This window comes from Phacochoerus africanus, chromosome 14 (genome assembly GCF_016906955.1).
Source record: "Phacochoerus africanus isolate WHEZ1 chromosome 14, ROS_Pafr_v1, whole genome shotgun sequence".
NCBI classification, from domain to species: Eukaryota; Metazoa; Chordata; class Mammalia; order Artiodactyla; family Suidae; genus Phacochoerus; species Phacochoerus africanus.
Genome location: NC_062557.1, coordinates 42,893,036 through 42,920,149, shown reverse-complemented (window position 1 = coordinate 42,920,149; position 27,114 = coordinate 42,893,036). Strand labels below are relative to the sequence as shown.

Genomic DNA, 27,114 nt, shown 5'->3' with positions numbered 1-27,114 from the left:
CTTGCCACTTGGTAGAGTTGGCAACCAAAGCTCAGGGACTGTGTCAGGCCCCGAGGCCCCCTCGTGCTGCACTGCTCTGCTGAGAGCAGGTTGTAATCTCCCTGTTGAGCTCTGCCAAGAGCCCAAGGAGAATGAGATCAGAGGGAAAAGTCCAGGATGAGTCATCGTTCTGCATTCCTGTATTGACCACCTACTAGGAGCAGCCCCTGTTCCAGGAGGGGCCTCAGAGACAGAAGGACAACAAGCCCCGCCCCCAAGCTGGGGAGACAGCTGAGGACAAGAAGGATGACAAGTTCTCCCGCCAGCCAGCGCTGGGGAAGCCCGGGGCTTTGGAGCAAGGGCGCAGGATTGAGAGGGAACGCCTGCCAGGGGGAAAAGGCTGTGCTTCCTCTGGGGCCAGGGAGCGGGAGGGAGGCGGTCCTTCACCCTTGAACGTGAGCAGCATCCCCCCACTCCTTGCTCTCCTGTGACAGGGAGCCAGACACCCACGGCACCTCTGGGGATCCTGACGCCTCAGGGGGCGTCTCCTCTCTCCCTGACCACGTTCGTGGCAAACGCTGGCCAGACACTGCTAGTGAACTGAGCTTCGAGGAAGAACCCGGACCCAGCGTGAGTAGGGCTCAGGACAGGCTCAGCCCTGCCATCGACTCTGTGTGACCCAAGGCCCCTCAACTCACACGCTGCACCTCGATTTCCTTGTGTGTCCAAGGCAGCTGGGCCCACGCCACCAAGCTGCTGGGAGCCTGAAACGGCATCGTGTTCGAGGAAGTGCTCGTTAAGCCGAAAATCTCTCTACAGAGAGCAGGGGCTTTTCTACGGCTTCTGGGGGAACTCCTGCAAACGAGGTTCAAGAGAGCCATTGCCTCGCTCCAAAAATTATTCAGCCCTTCGGGCCCGTGGGGACCGGAGGCTGAGCAAAGGGCAGGCCTGGAGGCCTCTCTTTTGGAAATGACAAGATCCATTTAGCAATCAATTAGCGCCGTCCCCAGGCTCCGGGCCTGCACGCTCGCTCGGCAGAAAGAATGCACCGCACGGCGCTGATTCGAAACAGATGCGCTGGCGAACAGACCCGGCGGCGCGAGCAGCAGCCGCGGGGCCGGAATTCCTGGGCACCCAGCTCCTGGCTGGGAGACGGGGCTGCGTTATGACCTTCTGGGCTCCATCGGGGGGAGGGAGGCCAAGGAAACCAAGCTACAAGGCAAGCCTGCCTGGGGCATAAGTACCCTTGAGGGGCTTCAGAGGCCGGAGAGGGTGGAATGTGGACGCTGGGTCAGGAATACGCTGCGATAAAATCAGTTCAGCTATGACTTGGGACCCATGGATGCTGATTCCAAGCATGATACAGCCGACCCGTGAGTGACTTAGGCGCTGAGCAAGTTGAGCGGGGGCGCTGGATCTCTGGTGCCAGGCAAACTAACCCACTGCCAGCCAGCTCATGTGTTGAGCTCTTACTGTATACAAGACCCTGCACTGAGACCTTTATACCCTCTCTCATTTATCGCAGGTACCCTGGGGTTATGTCCAGGTCCCAGATGAGAAAACGGACATACACTGAGGTTCGGTACCTCACGCAAGATCACATAGGTAAGTAGGAGGTCCAGGATTTGAACCCACTTGGGAAGCCCCTCTCCTGATCTTGATGGCAATGATTTCTCTCTTTTTCCTTCTCAGTTAACACGTGGAAGGGGACTTCAAGATCCTCCCGCTACCCTAGGCTCCCAGCACTATAGGAAAGGGCACCGCAGTGGCCCCGGTGGTGGGTCACAGCCTTTATCCACCTGCCCAGAGATGAAGGGCGCACCACCTCTCAAGGCTGTTGGCTCCAAGCTTGGTCAATTCTCAAAGCCGGCTGTTCGGAGTTCTATTAAGCCAAAAGCTGGGTCCCTGCAGGCTTGGGGCTCCCCCGAGGCATGCTGCTTCTGCCCTCTGCATCCCCTCAGACAGCATCTAATTCCTTTCCCCGAGGATTGTTTCAGAGCAGGACCAAGACCCTGTCCTTATTTTTCTAATTTCTCTAAGCAACGCGGCCTCTGTCTGACAGCTGCCCCCCGCAGTCAGCTGGGCAGCTCCCCCATCATCACCAACACCCTTCCCCGAATACCCTCCAACCTGCTGATGTCTCTGGTGGGTCCAGATGTGGACATGGGGTCACCCAGGCCTCCCATCTCCCTACGGCACAAAACGGAGTGCTCTTTAAAATGTTATTTCAATACAGTTCATTTACCATTATAGTGATACAGTCTCGCTGTAGGAAACGTAAAAAAAATGCCATGAGCAGAGCAAAACTGCTTCCCCAAAGAGGGAAATCACCCTTGCTCTACTTCCAGCCTTTCTGGCTTCATTTGTTCCAGATCTACACTTGTGCCCCATGTTTTCACTTACCCTTAGAGCCTAAGCAGGTGGCTATTACTAGAAAGTCTCTGGGAGTTCCCACTGTGGTTCAGCAGGTTAGGAACCTGACATAATGTCCATAAGGATGCGGGTTCCACCCCTGGCCTTGCTCAGTGGGCTAAGGATTCAGTGTTGCTGCAAGCTTGCGGCGTAGGTTGCAGAGGCAGCTTGGATCCTGCATTGAGTGGCTGTGGAGTGGGCTGGAAGCTGCAGCTCCAATTCGACCCCTAGCTCAGAAACTCCCATATGCCCCTGGTGAGCCCATTAAAGAGAAAAAGTCTTTGAAACTGTTGTTCGTAATGGTGCCTTCACGGTCTGTGAGATGGACAGGCAGAATTCACTGTTTCTGCCATTTGGGACAGTGCTGTGAACCCCCAGCTCCAGTTCTTCCTAACTACAGAACCCAGTGTTATTTGAGGTCTCCACAAGATGTCACCTACATCCTAGGGGAGAGGGCCCTTGACTCTAACCCCCCCCCCCCCGCCCCCGCAAGAGTGTCACGCCCCCTTCCCCCATGTTTGCTTTATCAGGCAACTTTGTTATCAAGCCTGAGCAGTGGGTGCCACTCGTGTACAGACCTAAGAAATTCTAGCACCTAAGCCCTTTTTAGTACCTTGCTTGATTTTGCAACCTCGGGATGTCACGGCTGGAAAGAGGCCCTTAAAAGATCACCCTCTCACATTTCAGATCATAAAACTGAGTCCAAAGAAGGCAAGGGAGCTGCCCTGGGGTCGCATGGGGCTGGTTCTAGGCGAGGACCTGAGGGCTCAGACACCCCCGGGCTGCCCAGGGTGAGTGCAGCTCCGACAGCCAGGGAGGGCTCGTGCTAGGGCAAGGGTTGCTATTCTTTGACACTAAGACAGATCAATCAAGGAAGTCATTTTTAACGAAGGCAACTGGCCTCTTACCAAGAGTTCAAGTTTAACCAAAAAAAAAAAAAAGCAGGAAAGAAAGAAAAGAGAGGGAGAGAATGAATGGAAGTCAACAATGGCATGAACGAGCCACAGATGAGACAATGGCAGCACGCAGGGAATTCCCATTTTCCTTGCTGGCCACCTCTCTGGGTTCCCCGCTTCCTCTCCCACAGGCCCAACCACCACCCCCACCCCCGCCAAGAAGTCCTCGTCAGACTTGCCATAGCAGTGACAATGCTGGATCCTTAACCTGCTCCTTAATGTCTTTTTCCAGGCTTTATGACAGGCAAAAGGGACACAACAATTAATAAAAATAGGAAGGCTTATAATTTTGGAAATATGATTTACCAGATAACCTGAAAACCCTCGCACTAATAAGTATTCAGAAATGGTGGCTCAAGTATAATAGACGTCCTTTGAAAAGCCGAGCTAAGTTCTCAGGTAAGTAAGGAAATCCTCAGAGGCCAGAAATTTAGAGGGAACCAAATAGCATAGGTTTGTTTTTCTGCTTGTTTTGTCTTTTTGCCTTTTCTAGGGCTGCTTCCTGTGGCATATGGAGATTCCCAGGCTAGGGGCCTAATTGGAGCTGTAGCCACCGGCCTACGCCAGAGCCACAGCAACTCAGGATCCAAGCTGCCTCTGTGACCTACACCACAGCTCACGGCAATGCCAGATCCTTAACCCACTGAGCGGGGCCAGGGATCGAACCCACAACATCATGGTTCCTAGTCAGATTCGTTAACCACTGTGCCACAATGGGAACTCCCAAACAGCATAGGTTTTGAGTTAATACTGTAGCTGTGTGGGAGGAACCCTGAGTCCTGAAAGCTCAGCCTGGTAAAGCAACACAGTAACATTCGTTTCTACACAAAGATACTCCTAGGATTCCTGACAGTAACAAACATGAAACTGCTCTGAAGAGCTGCTGTCATCCAAGGCTGCAGGATTCCCACAGACAGAGTGCTGCTGTAGATGAGCTCAAAATCCAAACTATAAGACGACTGAGCAAGAATCAGACAAAATAAGCAAGAGATTTGATCCCTCCTCTGCCAATATTTTAACCATTAGAACCAACAGCATATGGACTACAAAATGAGTGTGTGTGTATATATATATACACACATATATATATATATAAGACTGAACCTAAAGCATATGGAAGTTCCCAGGCTTGGGACTGCATCAGAGCTGCAGTTGCCAGCCTACACCGCAGCCACAGCAAGGCCAGATCCGAGCTGCAATTTACACTGCATCTTGCGTCAACGCCAGATCCTTAACCCACTGAGCAAGGCCAGACATTGAACCTGCATCCTCGCAGACACTGTGTCAGGTTCTTAACCTGCTAAGCCACAACAGGAACTCTGAGTATACCTTAAATAATTAACAACAAGAAAGAAGGAGTTTTAGAAAGGAAAAAGGACAGTATCTTTAAAAAAAAAAAAAAAAAAAAAAGCACATTTGGAAAATACCCAACTTGAAGTATTAGAGAAATATAGAAAGTCGCTGAAATTAAAAACCCTAGGGAGGAGTTCTCGTCGTGACTCAGCGGAAATGAATCCGATTAATATCCATGAGGATGCAGGTTCGATCCCCGGCCTCACTCAGTGGGTTAAGGATCTGGCATTGCCGTGAGGTGTGGTATAGGTCAAAGACAGGGCTCGGATCCTGCATTGCTGTGGCTGTGCCATAGGCCATCGGCTGCAACTCCAATTCCAATTCCACCCCTAGCGTGGAACCTCCATATATCATGGGTGTGGCCCTAAAAAAAAAAAGGCAAAAAAACCCCAAAGGATGAGTTAAATAGCAAATTAAACACAGCTGAAGAGATGACCGGAAGGTACCCCTGTTAATAATTGACCATATTGCTTCTCATGCCACAGAACATTTTTGAACCGTATTATACTATTATAAGTTGCAATGTCATTTTTAGACTAATGATTCATAGGATAAGCAAAGAGAAATTGTTTCAAACATGAATGTGATGAGCTTTTTAACATAACTGTCAAACAGGTCCCTATCTACTTTTGAACAGACTAGCTTCTGGCATCATGCATTTCAAACCTTATTTCCCTTTGAATATTCCTGTACTTCCAATGCTGAGCATCCTAAGACCTGTTATAGTACAGCCACTGGCTCCTGCAGTTTATGCCACAATCCCAGGGGGACTGACACAGTGGGAGGTAGTATTTATTATCCCTGGAAGCTATCCTCAAATCAGGACAGGTAGTGATACCTCACCTATACATGAAAATGACTGCACACCACATAAATATATGGCAACAGGCTGGATGGTCTGTTGTCAACTTCGAAGCACTGTCACTTCTTTAAAGTCAGAGAATTATTTTCCCAGTATGGCTCCAGGCTGGAGTTCATCAGCAGGAGAAACTTGAATGAGATTGGGAGGCAGAAGAGATGTCAGGTGAAATAACTGAAAGATTAGCCATTTTTTCCAGAAGTTTGTAGTGGTTAGACACGGCTTCAAACTTTCTCTATGGGAGTTACCATTGTGGCTCAGCGTAAGGAATTTGATTCGTTTCCACAAGGACACAAGTTCAATCCCTGGCCTTGCTCAGTGGGTTAAGGATCCAGCGTTGCTGTGAGCTGTGGTGCAGATCACAGATGTGTCTCAGATCCTATGTTTCTGTGGCTGTGATGTAAGCTGACAGCTATGGCTCCGATTCAACCCTTAGCCTGGGAACTTCCATATGCCACAAGTGTGGCCCTAAAAAGAAGGAAAAAAAAAATTCTCTCTACCACTCTGAGGTTGTGCAAAAGTAGCAGTTCATAGCTTTTCCTCAAGCCTATCCTGCCTCCCCTTTCCCACCCCAGGCCAGCGGTATAGATGTTACGTTGATTCATAGACAGAGGCTCATAGTTTGGGTGGATGGACTGGGACTTTGAAAGAATATGATGGAAAAGTTGATGGCAAGTATATAAGGGGTTTGAGAGGATGGAGCTGTCCAAATAAGCACATGTATATGAGACTGCTCAGCAGAAGAGGGCTCTAACATCGGTGGAAAAGAAAACCCATTCTGTGGAAGTCAATTACTTAGCCTTCCACCCCAGCACGTCTTCCCTTGGCCAAGGTGCTTGGGGACAAAATGGCCATGCTGAAACAGATGGGGGTTACACAGCACACCCGAGCAATAGAGGTCCCCACTTACCACAGTTAATCTGACTGTAACCCCTGTTGAGAGTCCAACTTGTTGGCCACAGAGATGAACACTGAGCCCTAAAGACAGCACCACCTTCCACAAGGACCAGCCAAGCCATTTGATGGAACATAGATGGCTTTGAACCAAGTCCATCATAGAGAGTTTTATGGAAACCAACAAGCTGATTCCAAAATCTGTATGGAAGGCTATAGGACCATGAAAACCTTAGTCATTCTTGAAGAAGAACAAGAGGGAAGCATTTGCCCTCCCGGATATCAGGACAAAGCTAATCAAAATAGTGTGGTGGGAGTTCCCATTGTGGCACAGTGGAAACGAATCTGACCAATAGCCATGAGGAGGCGGGTTCGATCTCTGGCCTCGCTCGGTGGGTTAAGGATCTGGTGCAGCTGTGAGCTGTGGTGCAGATCGCAGGTGAAGCTTGGATCCCACATTGCTGTAGCTGTGGAGTAGGCCAGCAACTGTAGTTCCAATTCTACCCTTAGCCTGGGAATTTCCATATGTTGCAGGTACGGCCCTAGAGGAAAAAAAAAATAGTGTGGTATTGGTACAAGAGTGGACAAACAGACCGATGCAATAGAAGAGAGAACCCAGAAGCATATAAAGGCACATACGGAAACTGGATTTATAGCAGAACAGATGTTACAGAGTATTAGGGAAAGGTTGGACCATAGCAAATAATATTGACCCAATTGGTTACCCATATGGATAAAATTAAAAAATTCCTCCTTCATGTCCTACATAAAAATCAACTCAGGGTAGAATAAACACAAATATGAATGATAAAACCATGACAAAAATTAGAACACAACAGGATAATAATTTTAAGCCCTCAGGGTAGAAAGAGAATTCTAATATAAGGTATACAAAAAGCACTTACTTTTAAGAAAAAAACAAAATAGATAAATTAAGAACTTCTGGTTTTCCGGAGACTTTGTAAGGAATGAGAAAAAACAAGCTACCAACTTGGAGATGAAAATTGCAACACACATGACAAAGGATTAATTTCCACAATGTATAAAGAATGCTTATAAATCAATAAAAATGAGGAAAATAACCCCAAAGAAAATAGATGAAAGGCAAAAACAGCAATTCCACTGAAGAGAAAAGGCAAATGTCAAGAACATGCTCAATATAATTGAAAATAAAGGAAGCACAAATTAAAAAATCACAATGCCTACATTAAAAGTTTACAAACACACACACAGCCACACCACTCCACACTTACCAGTTTGGTAAAACTTAAATTGCTAACAATACCAAGTGAGTATTGAAACTCATTTGCTGAAAGTAGGAATATAAAGAGGTATGTAGTCCCCCAAAATAAAAAACATCGAAGGGTCCATAATGAGTGGGTTAGATTTGTATTTTGTGATGTAGTCAAACAGTGAGTCCACTGGTTTGACTCCACTGCAGTGAAAATGGAGAACAACAGTGCTACTCACCAGCACGAATTCACATCAAAGACATATATTTGAAGGGGAAGAAACAAGCCACGGAGGAGTATATACAGTGTGGTTCCCTTTGTTTACACTTTAAAAGCAGCCAAAACTAAACAATAAATTGTTTGAAATACATACATGTATGGAAAAGAGTATACAGAAAAGCAACGGAAGCATCGACATAAAATTCAGAAAAGTGGTTATGTGGGGAGTGGGGCAGGAAGCCCTTGAGCAGAGGCACAAAAGGAGCATGTAAGCTATCAGGTGAACCTGAAAGCTGCAGCCATCATCCCCTGGTGTATGTTTTATGGACTCTTCTATGTACAAGACGTGAGAAAAGGAAACACACAAAGAGCTGAACCAAATGTCACAGAAACGAGGCCACAGAAGTGGTCCATTATGCAAAAGATTATAATAGAGAAGAAGAAATCTAACTCCATATTGGATCTGTTTCTTGAACTTTAATGTTTGTATTCTATAGCTTTTGCTACAGGTTAAGAATGTTGCCTATAGCCTGAAATATACAGGAGAGCCCCATCTCAAGGCTCTGCCCCCTTTTTTCTCTTTGCTTTTTAGGGCCACACCTGTGGCAAATGGAGGTTCCCAGGTTAGGGGTTGAATCGGACCTACAGCTGCTGCCCTATGCCACAGCAACCCAGGATCTGAGCCACATCTGCCACCTACAACCACAGCTCATGGCAACGCTGGATCCCTAATCCACTGAGTGAAGCCAGGGATGGAACCCACATTCTCATGGATCCTGGTTGGGTTCGTAACCCACTGAGCCACAAGTGGAACTTCAAGGCTCTGCCCTTTAAAGGTGTAACACTTTTCCATTCGTAGGGAGATAAAAAGTTGCAGAAGAGAGAATTTGTTTTGTCAGAAGTGTATAGGACCACTGTGACCCAACCTACATGGACAGCTGCAAGAACAAAGGATTCCAGCACCAAGAAGCTTGCAACAACCAGCCAGATCCTCTCCCCTTTTCGTATAAAATAAGCCTGAATTTTAACTCAGAGAAGATGGTTCTTTGGGACACTAATCCATGATCTTCCTGGTCTGCTGTCTTTCTGAATAAAGTCACTATTCCTTGCCCAACAGCTCATCTCTGGATTTATTGGCCTGTCGTGTTGTGAGCAGTATGAGCTTGGACTCGGTAACAGTATCTGGCACACTGTAACAGTAACATGTTAGCTTTAAAGGGTACTGGCAGGTCAGACAATTGGGAGAGAAAAAGACATATTAAGTTCAGCATATGGAAGTTCCCAGGGTAGGGGTCGAATTGGAGCTACAGCTGCAGGCCTATGCCACAGTCACAGCAACACGGAATCGGAGCCATGTCCACGACCTACACCTCAGCTCTCGGCAACACTGGATCCTTTAAACCACTGAGTGAGGCCAGGGATTGAGCCGCATCCTCATGTATACGAGTCAGGTTTGTAACCCAATGAGCCACAACAGGGACTCCTTAAGATACAATTCTAAATGAAAACTTTTAAATGTAGGCCTTTTAAAACGAGAAAACGTTAATGTTAAAATCCATTAACTCACCAGAATTAATGGATTTTCAGATACAGGAAACACAGTGTGTTCTTAGATGGTAAGCAAACATGAAACTATATTAATGTATGTTACAATTTGGGTGACCACAAAATTTTTCATTCTAAACAAGTTATTTTTGAGAATGAAACAGGCACTCTTAACAGTTATGCAAGAGTAAAGGTGTCAACCAGCACCACCCAGGGCGAGCCAGAACATACCATCCTGCTAAAACTGCATCAACAGAGAAGATAACAGATTGCTTAAAAAGGAAACACAAATAGACTGGCAACAGACTTCTCTAGACACCAGAAGACAATGGAAAAATACTTGCAAATTACTACAAGAAAATAAAGTTCAACCCAGAATTCTATACCCAGCTAGGTGTTACAAGAAAAATAATAAAATAAAACAAACCCAGCTCAAAATAAGATTAAGAGAGTTTACCTTTACAGACCGATGCCGAAAGAAGAACTAAAGAATGTACTTGAGGGAAAAGAAACTTAAATATAGAAAAAGAAGGAGAAGCAATAAACAATGATGAGCAAATACACTGGTAGAGTTACAGATGAATCTAAACAAAGCATGACAACTTAACAAATGTTTGGGAAATGTAAAAACACACTTCTAAACAACAAATGAGGGAGTTCCCATATGTGGCTGAGTGGGTTAAAAATCCAACTAGTATCCATGAAGATGTGGGTTTGATCCCTGGCCTCATTCAGTGGGTTAAGCATCTGGCATTGCCATGAGCTGTGGTGTAGGTTGCAGATGCAGCTTGGATCCCTCATTGCTGTGGCTCTGGCATAGGTTGGCAGCTGCAGCTCTGATTCGGCCTCTAGGCTGAGAAATTCCATATGCCACAATTGCAGGCCTAAGAAGAAAAAGAATGATAACAACAAATGGATCAAAGAAGAAATCAAAATTAGAAAAGAAAATATTTAGAACTGAATTATAATAAAACTCTACATGTCAAAGTTTGTGATGCAACTACAAGCAGCATTTAGGTGTTATAGCTGTAAAAACGTATATTAGTCTCCAGACAAAATTTCCCTTGAAAAAGACCTATGCACCCATATGTTCACTGCAGCATGATTCATAACAGCCAAGACATGGATACAACCTAAATGTCCATCCACAGATGAATAGATTAAGAAGATGTAATATGTACACACAACGGAATACTACTCAGCCTTAAAAAAGAACAAAATAATGCCATCTGCAGCAACATGGATGGAACTAGAGACTCTCATGCTAAGTGAGGTAAGTCAGAAAGAGAAAGAAAATACCATATGATATCACCTAAATCTAGAATCTAATATACGGCACAAGGGAACATTTCCACAGAAAATTAATGCATGGACTTGGAGAACAGACTTGTTGTTGCCAAGGGGGAGGAGGAGGGAGTGGGATGGACTAGGAATCTGGGGTTAACAGATGCCAACTATTGCCTTTGGAGTGGATTAGCAATGAGATCCTGCTCTATAGCCCTGGGAATTATATCTAGTCACTTATAATGGAGCATGATAATATGAGAAAAAGAATGTGTGTGTGTGTGTGCATGAGAGAGAGACGGGTCACTTTGCTCTACAGTAGAAAATTGACATATCACTGTAAACTAGCTATAATGGAAAAAATAAAAATCATTAAAAATATATTAGGAGAAGAAAAGAGAAAATTAATGGATAAAGCACTGAATTCAAGTTGTTGAATAAAGTACAACAGAGTAACTTCAAAAAAAAAAAAAATAGGAGTTCCCATCATGGCACAGTGGAAACTAATCCAACTAGGAACCATGAGGTTGCAGGTTTGATCCCTGCCCTCGCTCAGTGGGTTAAGGATCTGGCATCGCCATAAGCTGTGGCATAGGTCACAGACATGGCCCTGATTTGGCATTGATATGGCTCTGGCATAGGCTGGCAGCAATAGCTCCGATTACACCCCTAGCCTGAGAGCCTCCGTATGCCATAGGTATGGCCCTAAAAAGACAAAAACAAAAACCAAGGAAATCATAAAGAAAGGACCAGGTATTAATCAAATGCAAAACTAAGAAACAATAGAAGAGGTAATCAAGTCTGGTTCTTCGAAAAAACCAATAAAATAAACAAACATCTGGCCTGATGGATCAAAATATAAAACGGCACAAATAAATCACATTAGGAATGAAAGAGGGACATAGCTACAGATATAGTAGAGAATTTAAAAATCATAAGAGGGGAGTTCCCGTCGTGGCGCAGTGGTGAACGAATCCGACTAGGAACCATGAGGTTGCAGGTTCGGTCCCTGCCCTTGCTCAGTGGGTTAACGATCCAGCGTTGCCGTGAGCTGTGGTGTAGGTTGCAGACGCGGCTCGGATCCCGCGTTGCTGTGGCTCTGGCGTAGGCCAGCGGCTACAGCTCCGATTGGACCCCTAGCCTGGGAACCTCCATATGCCGCGGGAGTGGCCCAAAAAATAGCAAAAAGACAAAAAAATAATAATAATAAAATAAAAATCATAAGAGGAATGGATAAAGATGACGTGGTACATATACACAATGGACTATTACTCATCCATGAAAAAGAATGAGGAGTTCCCATCATGGCTCAGTGGTAATGAACCTGAATAGTGTCTATGAGGATGCAGGTGCAATACCTGGCCTCGCTCAGTGAGCTTAAGATCTGGTGTGCTGCCATGAGCTGTGGTTAGGTCATGGATGCGACTTGGATTCTGCATTGCTGTGGCTGTGACATAGGCCTGCAGCTACAGCTCCGATTCCACCCCTAGCCTTAGAACTTCCATATACCGCAAGTGTGGCCCAAAAAAGCAAAAGAAAGAAAGAAAGAAAGAAACACCATGATGGACCTAGAGATTATCACACTAAGTGAAGTTAGTCAAACAATGAAAGGCAAACATCATACAACATCACTTAGATGTGGAATCTCAAAAAAAAAAAAAAAAAGGATACAAATGGACTTACCTGCAGAACAGAAAGATGCATAGATTTTGAAAACATATCTATTGTTACCCAAGGGAACAGACAGGTTGGGGGTGGGAGGGATAGACTAGGGGTTTGGGGCTGGCATAGGCACACTGAGGTATATGGACTGACTGGCCAATGGGGAGCTGCTGTATAGCACAGAGAACTCTACCCAGTATTCTGTGATAAGCCCCTATTGTGTGATACGGGAAAAGAAACTCAAAGAGAATGGCTGTGTGTACATGTGTAACTGAATGACTTTGTTGTTCAGGGGAAATCATCGCAACCTTGTAAATCAACTATATGTTAACAAAACTTTTTAAAAAAAGAAAAAATTTAAAAATAAGAGAATCCCCATGAATGATATGATGCCAATAAATTGAAAAAGTTAGATGAAATTTACTCAGAAAAAAATAACTTACGAATACTACTGAATAAGAAATAAAAAATCGGAACACTCAATCATTCAATAAACTGAATGTATGTTTTAAAAATCTACACACATACACAAATACATAAAACTTGGCCCAAGTGATTTTTTTTTTTGTCTTTTTGCTATTTCTTTGGGCCGCTTCCACGGCATATGGAGGTTCCCAGGCTAGGGGTTGAATCGGAGCTGTAGCCACCGGCCTACGCCAGAGCCACAGCAACGCGGGATCCGAGCCGCGTCTGCAACCTACACCACAGCTCATGGCAACGCTGGATCGTTAACCCACTGAGCAAGGGCAGGGACCGAACCCGCAACCTCATGGTTCCTAGTCGGATTCTTTAACCACTGCGCCACTACGGGAACTCCCAAGTGATTTTATATGTTAGTTCTATCTAACATTTGAGGAGCAGGTAATCCAACCTTATGCAAACTATTCCCAAGACTAGGAAAAGAAGAAAACTTCCCCCAACTATCGTATGAAGTCAGTCTAACCTTGATACCAAAACAAACAAACAAACCCATGAGAAAAATATAAGAAAGGAAAATTATAGCACGATCTCACTTTTCAACATTAATGCACAACTCTTAAAATGTTTGCCATTCAATGCATTATCATATACAATAATAACCACCACCAACATAAACCCACTAGGTTTATTCTAGGAATAAAAGGATGACTATTAGAAAACCTGTTTAGATAAGTCACACATCAAAGAGGGAAATTATATGGTTATTTATATACGTAGAAAAGTCCTTTGAAAAAATTCAACCCCCATTTGTGATATAAATGTTTTAAAGTCACAGCAAACTAAGATTTGATGGGGAATTTATAACTTAAAGTGTATCTACGAACACTTTACAATGAACATCAGAGTTCACGGGCAAATTTCAAAGCATTCTTTTAAAGGCAGGATCAGGACAAGGCTGCCCGTTACCTCCTCTCCTATGTACCACTATCCTGTGCACAAAGACAAGAAACAAAATTAAAGCGGTAAAAGATTTGAGAGGAAGAAATGAGACTCATTCTCTGAAGACTATAGGTTTGTTCATATAGAAAATGCGAGACGTTACTGCCAAACCATACGAACAAATAAAAGGGTTCAGAAAAGCGCTTGCTCAACTATCAGTGTGCAAATAATCAACTGTTCTCCTACAATCAGCAACAAATGATTTAAAACATAATTTTTAATAAACCCCACTTACAGTAACCAAACACCTGTAAGCTACCTAAAATAAATCCAGCAAAAAATGTGCAGAGGTCTTTACAGAGAAAAGCACATAACTTTATTGAAAGACCTTATGAAGGAGTTCCCGTCATGGCTCCGCGGTTAACCAACCCCGCTGGCATCCATGAGGACGAGGGTTCGATCCGTGGCCTCTCTCAGCGGGTTAAGGATCTGGTGCTGCCACGGGTTGCGGTTGGAGGTCGCAGACGCGAGTCTGCATAAGCCGGTGGCTACAGCGCCAATTCAACCCCTAGCCTGGGAACTTCCATATGCCGAGGGTGTGACCCCAAATAAACAGAAGACAAAACAAACAAACAAACAGAGAAGTAAACTGTTCATGAATCAGGGTCGTAGAGAAGATGGCAACCCTCCCTCCAAAAAAAAAAAATCAATAAATGTGATGCAAAGGCAAACAAAACTTCAATTCTGTGTGTGAATGTGTGTCTGTGCACATGTATGTAAGCGTGTGTGCGTGTGCACACATACACACATGCACGCAATGTGACACACTGATCCTGAAGTTTAGAGGAGAAAGAGCAAAGACCCCCAAGCAGACAAGTCAATTTTTGAGAACAAAATAGGATGACTTACACCCTACCTGACAGCAGGACAGCTTATGCATTATAATAATTAGCACAGTGTGGTGTTGGCATAGGGATAGAAAAATAAGCCCATGGCACAGAATGGAGCCCACATACAAGTCTAAATCCATGCACACATCTCATACATGACAGCACTGCCACTGAGGGTGGGGGTGACACCCTCCTCAGTAACAGCGTTGGGAACCCTGGTTACCCAAGGGGGGAATGGGGGCAGAATGGATTCTTCCATGTCGTAGGGGAGACAAAAGTTGATTTCAGGTGAATTAAAGACCCAAGTGTGAAATGCAAAGTTTAAAACCTTCCGAAGCAAATACAGCAGAAGATCTTAAGGCCCTCAGAAAAAAGATTTCTTAACGCGGGCATAAACCACAGAGGAAAAGATTGTTAAATCTGACGACAGACCCTTAATAGAGTCAAAAGGTGAAACACCGCGTTTCACATAAAGTTAAACATACACTTTTCCTCTGCCCCAGCAATCCCCCTCTGAGATATTTACCCCAGAGAAATGAAAACATATGCCCACAAAAAGACAGGTACAGAATGTTTATGGCCATTTTGTTCACGGTAGCCAAAGCCTGACCCAACCACACTGTCCATCACCGGGAGAAAGGATAAATGTATTGTAGTGTATTTACACGGCAGAAAGCTACTCAGCAATAAAATAGAAATCTGTGCAATAGCAAGGATGAATCTTTAAAACATTAGGCTGAGCGAGAAGCCAGACACACACTGCCTGATTTCATTTATATGAAGTTCTCAATCAGGCAAAAATTAATACAATATGGCAAAAAGAAGTCAAAACAGTGGTTGCCTAGGAAGGAACATAAAAGACCCTACTGGGGTGACAGAAGTCTTTACGACATCACAGAGGCGTGGGTTCCATGGCTACACGCATTTGTCAAAATCTGTCAAACTAGCAATTAAGATGAGTGTATTTTGTTGTATTAAATTAAAAAAAAAAAACAACAACCCTCCCAAACCTATCCCCCGCCCCCACAAAAGACAAATGACTGTCCGGGAGAAGATCTTTGCATGCCAAGAGATTCCAAAGTCAAAGAGAAATCTATAAAGAACCACCACAGAACAATTCTGGAGAAAAAAGCACCCAAAGGAATAGACCAACGATAGGAAAAGGTAGCTCATAGGAGACACTTGAAACTCGGCTCAGCCTCCCCAGCAAGACAGCCCTCCTCACCCTCTGGATACACAAACATTTTGAAGTCTGAAAATACTGGTGAGACCGCAGAACAGCTGGGATTTGGATGCCCTGAGCGTGGGAATGCAGACTGGCGATATCTAGGAAGAGCAAAGGTGCTCATGCCTTATAGCCTGGAACCTCCACGTCAGAGGCGCCGTCGGCGGTCTGTGGCTGAAAGGCACCTGCCTCTCTCGTGTGTGGACAGCGGCATCCACGCCGCAGCACTGTTTGTAACAGGGAAAAAAGAAAAGAAAATCATGCGGGGGAGGAAGGGGGAAACGCTGACTCCACGTCCATCCCATCTATCCGCGAGAAAATGGATAAAATATACTAAGTCCACAAAATGGAGTAAAAAATCCTCAGTGGAAGTAAATGAATTCCAGGGAACACACTGTGTCAGAATAAAATGTTGAACAGCAAAAAAAAAAAAAAAAAAAAAAAAACTGCCATAGAAGAACATAAACTTGGAGTTCCTTGGTGACCAAGTAGGTTGAGGATCTGGCGTTTGTCACGGCTAAGGCTCAGTTCTGATCCCTGGACCGGGAAATTCTGCATGCCATGGGTGCAGCCAAAAAAGTAACAACCAAGTGTACACTTTAAAAAAAAAAAAAAAAAAAAAAGGAACATGGAGTTCCTGCTGTGGCACAACGGGATTGGCATCCTCTCTACGGTGCCAGGACACAGGCTCTATCCCCAGCCCAGCACAGTGGGTTAAAAGATGCAGCGTTGCCATAGTTGTGGTTCAGGCTGATCCCTGGCCTTACGCTGCAGGGTGGCCAAAAAAAAAACAAAACAAACTAGATGTTTCCATTTAGACAAAGTTTTAAAAACCCAGCAAAACTAAATCACCTGCTTTTTTAGGGATGCAAATGTATTCTGTATAAGCATAAAGAAAAGCCAGAAAATCATAGACACAATTCTGAGAAAGGGGCAAAGGGGATGGGATGAAGAGGGCTTCAGAGGGCCTTTAAAAGGGACAGTTACATTTTTTTTTTCCTAAATTGGGTGGGGAGTACACAGGTGTTCACTGTTGAACAGGGGCCAACTCCGTCGTCCCAACTCTCGGTCATCAAGGGACCGAGATGGGACGACGGGAGGACTCCAGAGTGGGGACCATGGCACAGAGTGGCCCCTCTACCACCAAGAAGAAATGGCTGGAGGCTGGGAGGGCCAGGGATGGAGAAAGCTTATGGGTGGGGAGGTGAACAGGAAGCCAAGGGACCCCACAGAAGAGAGAGGGCTTCTACCATGCTCTCCTTATGCCAGAGGCAACAGGGTACCTGCTGACACTGTGGAGGGAGGAAGCCACCTTCTCTCTCCAGCCTGAGGCAAAAGCCCCTCCATGCTAGTGTCCTTCAAGTGCAGCTACCATAGACAGTGACAACTGCCAAAGCGGATGGCGAGAGGCTGCCCTGGGTTGCTGCTGGAGAAGAGGTAGAACCTTCTTTGACCGCCTGTCACTTCACGGTCAGCTCGGGCCATGAGCAGCAGGGCACAAGGTTGCCTCTGTGGGTACCACCCTGGTGAAGGCTGGGGCCCCAAGAGAGAAGGCGGTCTTGGGTCCAGGGTAGGGGCTCAGGGCTCTCTCCCAGATTCACCCCCTCCCCGCAACGGCCGTTCACTCACAGGCAAACAAAGGATCGCATCCCGCAGAGGCCTTCCCATCTGCAGAGCGAGGAAGTCTCAGTCTCAAGGTTAATGGCGAAGAGGAACTTGCCCGGCTGGGCAGGTCACGGGGTCAGCGGGAATTGTGATAAACAAGAGGGAACCGTGGCACTGGGGCAGGGTGGGGGTGGGGCCCTCACTGAGAGATCTGGCCCCAGGGTCCCCAGGAGGCCAAGGATGCATCATCTCAGGGAAATGAAATGGCGATCGTTTACAAGCAGAAATTGTTTTCCATTCCAGGGGGGTGACTCCTAAGCCAAACTCTTCCTGCAGAAGTTTAGGTAGTGGGTGAGTCACTGTTATAAATAGACCAGTGATCAGAATGTCATCGGAAAGGACACAGTCCCATAGGCATAACCTTAGAGGGAATGGAAGGCACAGCATGAACTGGGAGCCAGCTTCTCAGAGGAGCACAGAGGGAGCCCTTGGATGGGCTCTGGTGGAAGAGGAAGCGGACACTTAGGAAGGGGGATCCAGCCCAGTGGGAGGAAGACGATGCGGGGGCTGGCCAGGGACCAGCCTCCCACATGGCTGAGCAGAGCCAGCTCACAGCCCGCCAGTCCCTGGATCAGACTGAGCCATCTGGCCTTCTAGAAATTCTTCCAAAGCATTCAAGCTCCTCTAGGCTCCCCAGAGACCCCATCCCACCCAGGGACAGGAAAGCAAAATTCTTCAGCCGGCATCAGCTCATTCATTCCCCTCCCATTGACCTGCCTGATGGACACTGGAGACACAGGCAGCCCCTACCCTTAAGTTCACGGTGGCTCAGAGATCTTAGGAAACGTGCGACAGCATTAGGGAATCCAGGACTGTCCCCAGAGGGAATCTGCACCCAGCCAGGGGTGGGAGGAGGGTGCCCAGAAGCCTTCCCCGAAACTTCGAGGCCAGGCTGGGTGCCTCCTTTTTGCTCCCGCAGGCCCCCCTGCTTCATTGCATCAGCAGTCATGCCAAGGATTTACTGGTGCCAGAACTGGGCCAGGGCCCCAAACTAAGAACAAAAGGGGTTAAGAGCCTGGTACCTCCACTCCCGGAAGAGGAGGCAGGGCCTGCCCAGCCACCATAAAACACCGCCCCCCCAAAAGGGACCAGGAAGCTATGGAATCCAGCCCAAAATGCGTCCAGGGACAGGAAAGGGGGGTTCGGGCTCGCGTAATGGGAAGCAATGTGAAAAAATAAGAGCGTTTCCTGTTGAGACGCCCGCGCGTTGATGTTCCCCAATAAACCAGGCATCACGGGCCGATGGCTTCTGTTTCCGCAACAGGACGGAAAGCTCCGTGAGAGGGAAGACACGTCCCCGGCTTTGTCCCCGCCACCTGCGGCAGCCCCAGGCCCCGGAATGCTTGCCAGAGAAACCGGCTGCCACACTCCTCTGCTGTCGGTAAGCGGGGTCACCTGGGCGCCACACACTGCATTTCCCGCCTGGGGGACACGCCAGCTCCTCAGAACCAGAAGCCGCCCCATCTCACGTGAGGCACCAGCCGCTGGGAGTCCTGCCTATCCCGGGGCCCCTGCTGCGGGCCCCAGAGCAAAACTCACTTTTGGGGAGACCAGGTGTCCCGTCCTGGAGTTTCCAGGCTTCCCCTGGGGCTCAGCCCTCTCTCCCCCTGGGCTGCGAGGTCCGAGGTCCGAGGTCCGGGGCCCGCAGAACCTGGCCTGCTTGGTGCAGCGGACATTCCAGATTCCCTCTGGGAAAGCGGAGGGAGGGAGTCTCCCTCGCAGCCCACCAGTGGGAGGTCAACGGGAAGTGGCCAGGAGGCCCTGCTGGGATTCCCTCCTGCAGTGTGGACAAGCCCCAGCAGGACTATTTTGGCAGGAGGTGGCAAGAATGCATGGTGGTGCCCGTGAACTGAGCGGACAGCCCTGGCCTTGGCAGGATGACTGGGCAGCTGGGGCTGGACGGTTGGCTGGCTGACCCTCTGACACAGGAACCTTCCCCGGGTCTTCCTCCCAAGGGAGGGAGGCATGGGGTGGGGGCTCCTGAGCCACCAGCCCCTCAAGGTACCCCAGCCAGCAGGGCTCAGCACCCACTCGGGTCTCAGCACCCCCAGGATAGGCCTCAGGATACAAGCACACGGCCCCACAAAGACCTCACAAGTCACCCAGCCCAGCCGTCTGCACTGCTCCCCAGGGAGCCCCAGGACACAGCAGTGGGGGCAGCACAGCCAAGACCTGTCCCCCCACCTTCCCAGTGGGAGCTTAGCTTTGATCTGCTCTCCTCCCTCATACGAAAGGGAGGTCACCCTGGCAGGTCTCATTCCACAGACTGGGACCAGAGAGAGGAAAGCGCTGGCCCAGCGCGACACAGGGAGTCAGGGCCGGGTTGAGGAGCTGATGCTAGGTATGGCAGGTGCGGGGAGCCAATGAAGGTTTGGGGACGGGGGTGACATGCCTGAGCAGGCGGAGAAAAGGCCAACGAGGGGGTGACTGAAATTGGCTGCATTGGGAGGGGGTTGATGCAGCAAGAACTCAGTGGGAGGGTAGGACGAAGATGAGGAAGGCACAAATCTACATGGAAGACGTACAGAGCTGGGTCTTGGCCACTGCTTGGATGGGGCCACCAAGGGGGACATGGCAGCAGGGGTCAGGTGAACAGAGGGGCCAAGGATGCCCCCAAGGTTCTGATGGGGTTGCCCGAGAGGCTGGTGGGGCCGTTACCAGGGAGAGAGACGTTGGTGGGTGGTGGGGCTCAAATTCAGGCAGGTTTGCTTTGAGCAACAGGAAAGGCAAGGCCATTTCCTATGGGAATAGGTAGAGAGTTCTTGGGGGGCTACGACCTCTTTCCCACAGCGAGCTTTCAAGTCAACTGGACCTGTGCTCCAGTGGCCCAATCGCTGCCATTTCCTAGCTGTGTGACCTTGGTCATGTCATTTAACCTCTCTGAGCTTGGTTCCCTCACCTGTAAAGCGAGGGTAACAACAGGGCTCATCCATTAGACTGTTGCAAGGACGGAGACACTCCATGTAAAGTGCCTGGGGCATTACGATCGCTGATAAATATTTGCTGTTCTCATTATTAGATGCCAAGGGCTCGATACACATAATCCCCCAGCCATCTACAAAGCTGGCATCGTTTTGTTTTCCTCGGTTTGCAGATGACAAAAACGGAGGCTCAGAGAGGTTCAAGAGACGGCTCAGGGTCACACAGTAAGCATGAGGGTCAGAGCAGAAATGTGAACCCAGATCCCTCCAGTCCAAAGCACAACCTTCCCAGCCTCGGGTGGTACCTCCACGGCCATCCTGGGGTCACAGGTCTGTTCTCCCACTTCCAGCAGCTCCTGGGGAGCGTCCAGAGGCTCGGAGAGTAGCTTTGAACCCAGAACCACCTGGACCCGGTTTGGATAATTTTATTGTCTCCAATGGACCTGATGACATTTCCCCTTTCTTTCTCTCCCCACTTTTGCTTCTTCCGTCAATGAGATTGTACTCTCAACTCCAGTGAGTCACCGGAAAATGTAAATTAAAAAAAAAAAAAAAAAAGGAAGAGGAACATTGCTCCTACGTAAGCCCCTGCCATCTGTGACTCATTCAAGACAGGTATAATGGACATAATTACAGCTCACCCACAAGCTAGACCCAAAATCAGTCCTGAAGGCTGATTTCAGAATCTAGTGGTTTCCCCAGCAGAGCCCAGGGCCGCTCAGACTTGAACGGGTGCTCATACCCTTGGTCTTCATCCTGGGGACCCAGGGCGGGAAGAGCCAGGGTACCATGTCCTCCTGTCCCCAGAGACCCAGCAATTCCAGAACCTTCCTCCCGCCCCGCCCCCCACACTCTCTCCTCCCCACCCCCCCCAGTTCCCTTCCCACTCACTCAGGGCCCCTCCCTCCATTTGAACTCACCCTCCTTTTCACCACCTTGCTTCTTAAAGGAGCCAGACCTTTATTCCTCCATCACTGTAAAGTCATCCCACCTCGCAAAACGTGGGGGGATATTCAGTTCATAATACTCCAGGGAGCCCATCCCCTTCTGTGTCCAGAGAGCCAGGAGTTGGATTGATCAGAGGTTGTATGGCAATTAAATCAGATGGTGTATGTAAGGCCCTTCCCACGATGTCTGTGTTCAGTAAATGCCGCTATTAACCCCGCCGTCCTCGTCACCATCTCAGGAGATGGGAGTGTCCCGAGCTCCCAAGAAAGAGGGCAGCCTCCCCCGACCCCCACGGCCTTGGGGCCCCTTATTCTGGCAGCCGGGATTAGGAATCGCAAGGACACAAGAGTTACAATGTCAGAGCTGGCAGGTCATCCAAACCCAGCAGGGACAGTGGGCCGAAGAAAGGCAGAGACCACCCCCAAGCCCCCTAGGAGGTCGGTGGCTGACTCAGGACAGGAACCCACGCCTCCTGCATCCAGGCCGTTTTCTCAGTGGGCCCCAGCACACGTGCCCCTGTGGAGCTGCAGGGCTCAAGGAGCAGGCTCAGAGCATCTCTGAGGTCTGAGGCCATGAGATGAGCTCCCGGAAATGGGAGCCATTACACCCTCAGCCAGTTCATCCAAAGCTCTCTAGCTGGAGGCCAAGTGCAAGGGGCCTGTGGTCAGTGGGAAGTACACTTTCACATGACAGTGCCAGTGCCAAAAGGCAAAGAAAACACCCCTAGTCTTTTCAGGGAAGAGACCTGCAATTGCCCTGAGACGTCATCAGGAAGCCTGGTTTGAAGACCTCCCCTTCCAAGCTGCCTTCCCAGACCCATCAGCTGCTGCCTTCTCTCGGCCTGGAGGCACCTGCCCTGCACCTAAGATGTCCTATTTCCTACAGTCCTTTTTCCCAGCAGCATTCAAGAAAAGCTTCTTGCAGGGCTACTGAAATGAAGGCAAAGGCATGGTCCCTCCCCTCCCGGAGCTCACTGGCCAGCTGGCAGGGGAACGGGCAGATGGAGAGGAGGCAGGTGCGGGCAAAGACAGTCCAGGGGGGCTGGCATGAGCCAAAGTCAGAAGATGTCATGCCAAGAGGCCTGCAATCTTCCCTGCTGCTGTGGTCTCCTCCCCAAGCAAATCAGGTGCATCCTTCAAGGGCCCCTCCTCCAGGAAGCCTTCTTTGATACCAAGGTTGCAATCGTCCTCCTCTGAACTTCGTCCTCATTGGCCTGTGACCATCCCATGCCCTCCCCTGCTCCACGGCTGGGGCCCTTGATCCAACCTGCAGGGTCTACCCAGCCCCAAGCGCAGGGCCAAGGTCAGCCAGAGGGAGGAAGTACCCGAGCCCAGGTTCTTTCCCACTTTCCCAGGCCGCCTTTTTCTGCTCGCTCCCACCAGTGACCCAAGATAGCCAAAGTCTTAAAAAAACGGCTTCCCTATCCCTAAGCAGTGTGGGCTCCTGGGGTGTAGTGGAGGCTGAGGTTTTGTATCAGAAGTGTCCTGACCCCACCTGCCCACCCCCATTCCTGCAGGAGGGTGCCCCCTCCCCATCAGTCAGGATTCCACCCACTTGGCTGCAAGTAGTAAAAACCTCAGCTAACATAGGCTTCAGCACGTTCAGCATCAATTTTCTCACCTAAGTTGTCCAGACATAGCAGTGTCTGCTGTTCCAGGCTGTCACCAAGGACCTAGACTCAGCCTTTGTTCCTGCCATCCTTAGAGTTGGTGCTTCATTCTCACAGTCATAAGACAATCGCATTGTCCCCTTACTGCTGTGAGGGACCAAAGAGGTGCGTCGGCCGTAGCTGTCCCTCAGGGACACCAGCAGCCTCCTGGACACGCACCAGAACAGGGACTGGAACACGGGCTTCCGGGCTTCCTGCTGCCACTGGCCTGGGGCTTGTTAAAGGGGCCCTGACCTGGGCAAAGCGAGCAGAGTGAAGCCCGAGGCTCATGCATGGCCTCCCTCCAAAGCCTGCTCTTTCCACAATCCCACACGGCCAGGAAGGAACAGAGACAGGATCTTCTAATGCCCAAGCTAGAGTCCTGCTTGCCTTCCCAGGCCACCTCTGGCTCTTGCCTTCAGCAGCAATCCCACAGCCAGAAGCAGAGCCACAGGTGGGACTGGGGCTCGGAAGCCTGATGGGGCTCATCCCAGCCTAGACTCTTGGGGCGGGGGGGGGGCGGGGGGGGGGGGGGAGGGACTTTCTGGAAATTCTTTGGCTCCAAGGCAGCCATCTGTCAGGAGGGTAGGCTGCAGGGGTCCAGGCGGCCAGTGAGGGGCCCACCCCACCACCCATCTCCATGCAGGGCTCCAAGACATAAGCAAAAGAGTGCAACGCAAGTCAAGGGAAAGGCTGGGGTCCAGGCAGTTTAGCAGCGCTTGAGCAGCTTTAAAACAGCCCCCGCAAAGTTCTGATCCCTTAGCCACTCGGGGAAGAAAAACCAGCCGGGGTGGGCGTCGCCTGGGCAGGGCTGGACTAAGACAGAGGGAATACAACCGACCTGCCTGCAGAGTCCCCAGGACCTCCAGGCCTCCGATTCCCCCCCTCAGGCTCCTCCCCCTCCAGGTCCCCACCCCACAGTCACACATGCGCTCTGGTGTCCAGAGCCCCCTGTGCACCAGAAGCATCGGGATGAACAATAGACATTAAGTCACGCGATTGAAAAATAAAATTCTATCTCATACACAAAAAGGCTGACGTTCAGATGTCAATCACAGTGCCCACCCTCATAGGCAGCCAGTCTTTGGCCACGTGACCCCCACCCTGTCCCACCCTGCAGCTACCTGGTCAAGAGATGGGCATGTGACTCAGAGCAGTGACTCCAGAGACTGGCAGCAACAGGGTGTGGGGTAGAAATATGAGCTGAGCCCATCAGGACTCCCTGTCTGAAAATTAGAAGTGAGATCTCCTGCCGGACTAAGAGGAAGCTGTTTGCTGCTGCTGGGTGGGGATGGGGCAGGGGGCGGCTGCTTTCCTCAATCCACCAATTCAAACGCTGATCTGGTCCAGAAACAGCATTCCAGACACATCCAGAAATAAAATCTAACCAGGTATCTGGGCATCCCAGGGCCCAGTCAAGTTGATACATAAAATTAACCATCAGACACTCTTAGAAAATCTGATTCAGAGGAGCGGCCAAGAATCTGATTTCCACAAGCAAACCTCAACTCTAAGGGAAAAAATTCAAATCCTAAAAAATACAAATAAACAAGCAAACCAGGCAAGTTATGATGCAGATGACACAGTGACCACACTTTTGGACCAAAGGGAGCGGAGGGCGGCGAGGATCCTGCTGCTAGGAGCATATGGAGGCACAGACATGTGGAGAGGAGCTGATGGCATCAGCCCCAGGAAACCCTAGAGCTGGATCTCTAGGGGGCACCTCGGTTAGGAAAGCCACTCCAGCCCTGCTTGCCCCAAGGGGTGGTTGCGGGGAGCTCATGGGCTCCTACCTGTGTATCCTGTAGCATCCCCTCCACTACAGGAAGGGACAGGGATGTGTCTTGGGGCTTCCTCACCAAAAGGGTCCTGCCAGGTCCAGACCCCGCCTCCCCCTCACATGTGCTGGTTCCAGGGAGCAGGGTCTTAGAACCCTTCCCTCCCCCTGTGGAGTCGCACGTGCAGTAGTTGGGTTGGGGGTTTTCGGAGCCCATCGTGCTTGGATCTGAATCCCAGCTCCACAGCTTGCTCCTGTACCCTGCCCACCAAGTCAATCCACCCTCTGGAGGGCTCCATTTCTCCTGGCAATGCCACGGCAAAAATACCTGCCTCGCAAAGCTGTCCTGAATGGTCATCAGCCTTCCATACACACTGGCTTTCTCTCTCGACCTCATGTCAAAACTACTTTCAAAATCAGATACAAGTTGGATGTATGTGACAGCTCCGATCTGCCCTGGACGGAAGTTGTGGTGGCAGGTACCACCGTCATGCCCCTGCCCCGCATGACAGTGGTACCTGCGGGGGCATATGGAGCAGAAGCATCAATGCCTGAAGTGGTTCTTTTTCCAGATGTAAACTTTAAAAAAAAATTATATATATATAAGCATATGTTAAATGTAAAACATTAAAATTTAAAGGAGGAATTCCCTGGTGACACAGAGTGTTGAGGATCCAGCGTTGTCACTGCTGTGGTTCTGGTTAGAACTGTGGTGCGGGTTTGACCCCTGGCCTGGGAATTTCTGCATGCTGTGGGTGCAGCCCAAATTATTTTAAAAATTAAAATACAAACACAAACTTACAAATACAAGTACAAAATACAAATTTATAAAGGGAGAAGGAAGAAGAGACCCCCAGGATGGCATTATTTTCATCCATAACCAGTTGCTCAAACAGGCTTATTTTTTTTTTTCCAAGATAGAAGTGCCTTTTCTATTTTATCTGATTATAAAAGTAATCCTTGCTCATTGTAAAAAAAAAAAAAAAATCAAAGATTACAAAATCTATATGGTAAAAATGTTACATTCGCACAAAATCCTAATCCACATAGAAAACCACCATCCGTGGGTTGAGCTGTGTCCTTCCGGATGCTTTTTAAAAAGCATGCCTGGGAGTTCCTGTCGTGGCACGGTGGTTAACAAATCTGACTGGGAACCATGAGATTTCGGGTTTGATCCCTGGCCTCACTCAGTGGGTTAAGGATCTGGCATTGCTGTGAGCTGTGGTGTCTGACTTTTTAGAAACATAATGGAATCATACTGTTCTGATTCTTTTTCCACGTCTTGTATCATCCTTCAAGTTTCAAGGGTACCCTCCTCGCCTTGGGATTTCACCCCTGAATCCTAGAGAGAAAGCAGCTGGTACCCATTGAAGGACTCAGTGTGGAGTATCCCGATGTAGCACATTATGCAACGCACATATTTTTCAGATAAATGCTAAAAAGAGAAAGCTTTTAGACACTGGAGTAACTGGGCCCCTTTTAAAGGCTGCTTCTGTCAAAGAGGTGCTAACTGCATAAAAAGTGATTTCACCCAAAGGAGAATTGCTTTTAAGAGATGGTACAAAATGCAAGTTAAGTAACAAGGGGCTATCATCTTTCACTTATCACATCAGCCCCCCAGATGATCTTACTTATATAGCTGGTGGTAGCAAGGAATAGAGCAGGCTCTCTTGTATGTTCCTGGTGTGTGTATTCACTGGAACACACGTTCAAGAAAGTAATTTGGCAAACTATTTCCAATATGCCTATCCTTGGATCTACTGTTAGGCATCCACCCCCAAAGATGTCATTCAAAATGCTGGCAAAGAGCTAGACCTGAAGATGTTCCTCGCAAGAATTTCATAAGAAGGGGGAAATGTGAACAGCCTGACTATCCTGCATTAAGAGAACGACCAAGTAAAAACTGCCTAAAGGACGGTGTATCTTCTGGCTCTGTCAAGTTTTTGTTAACACAGGGAAGACAAAAGGCAAGTGTTGTGACTGATCCAAGGGCCACACCCTGGCTGTACGATGGGGTGGGCACAAAGGAGCACCAGAGAACCCACGCTTGTCAAGTCCCCAGCATGGGCCTGGCCCCATGCTATGCGAGCCACTGGCAGCTAGTACTAGTACTCCTTGGTTATTGTCTGTCTCTCCCCTATTAAAACGTTAGTCCTCCCGGGGTGGGGAACTTTATTAGTTTTGTTCACGGATGTAGCCCAAGAGCCCCGACTCTGGAAAGTATAGGGGAGACATGCCATGTACACAGGTTGTTTAGTGGAGGCCTTGGGAGCAGGGGAGCTGCAC

The 27,114-nt window shown here is 48.5% G+C and overlaps 1 long non-coding RNA gene across 1 annotated transcript; it reads left to right on the top strand.

The window, feature by feature from the left end:
• Positions 1-257: 257 nt before the first annotated feature.
• LOC125114895 (uncharacterized) lies at positions 258-2,438 on the top strand. The gene is made up of 3 exons (XR_007131937.1): positions 258-609; positions 1,505-1,584; positions 1,672-2,438. It is a non-coding gene; the product is annotated as an uncharacterized LOC125114895 (long non-coding RNA).
• The last annotated feature ends 24,676 nt before the right edge of the window (positions 2,439-27,114 follow it).